This window comes from Penaeus chinensis, chromosome 25 (genome assembly GCF_019202785.1).
Source record: "Penaeus chinensis breed Huanghai No. 1 chromosome 25, ASM1920278v2, whole genome shotgun sequence".
In the NCBI taxonomy this organism is placed as follows: Eukaryota; Metazoa; Arthropoda; class Malacostraca; order Decapoda; family Penaeidae; genus Penaeus; species Penaeus chinensis.
Window position 1 is genome coordinate 2,155,011 of NC_061843.1, and position 684 is coordinate 2,155,694.

Consider the following 684-nt stretch of genomic DNA (forward strand, 5'->3'; position numbering starts at 1 on the left):
TATAATGTACAAAGTGTATAAGATAAAGTTAATAAAAATGTATAGTACGTATTTTGTCTCACCTAAAATACCTACAGATAATTATATCCCACATATCAATAAATTTAAATCTTTCCATAAAGTGTTCTTGTTCTACAGCTGTTGACAACACTGCGCCATCCATAACAAGTAATAACTGAATCTGAAATGATGGAGGTTATTATACATTAATCGGAGGCCACAGGGTATACAGCGAATAATGTATATGTATCACACACACACACACACACACACACACACACACACACACACACATACACACACACACACACACACACACACACACACACACACACACACACACACACACACACACACACACACACACACACACACACACACACACACACACACACACACACACACACACACACACACACACACACACACACACATACAGAATATCAAAATACAAAGAATTGTATAGTGTCTAAGAAGTATGCAATAGATACCTATAGGTTCTCGTATTTGCATATATTTACTGACACAGTCTATATCACTTTCGTACTTTTGTCTCATAACAGTTCTTATCATAATTCTCCTCATATATATTATTGTTTTCTCTTCTTCACCCATAAGCCTTCCAAACTCATTTTCCCACAAGCCCGTCCTTCACCCCCCCCCCCCCAAAAAAAAAAAAAAAAA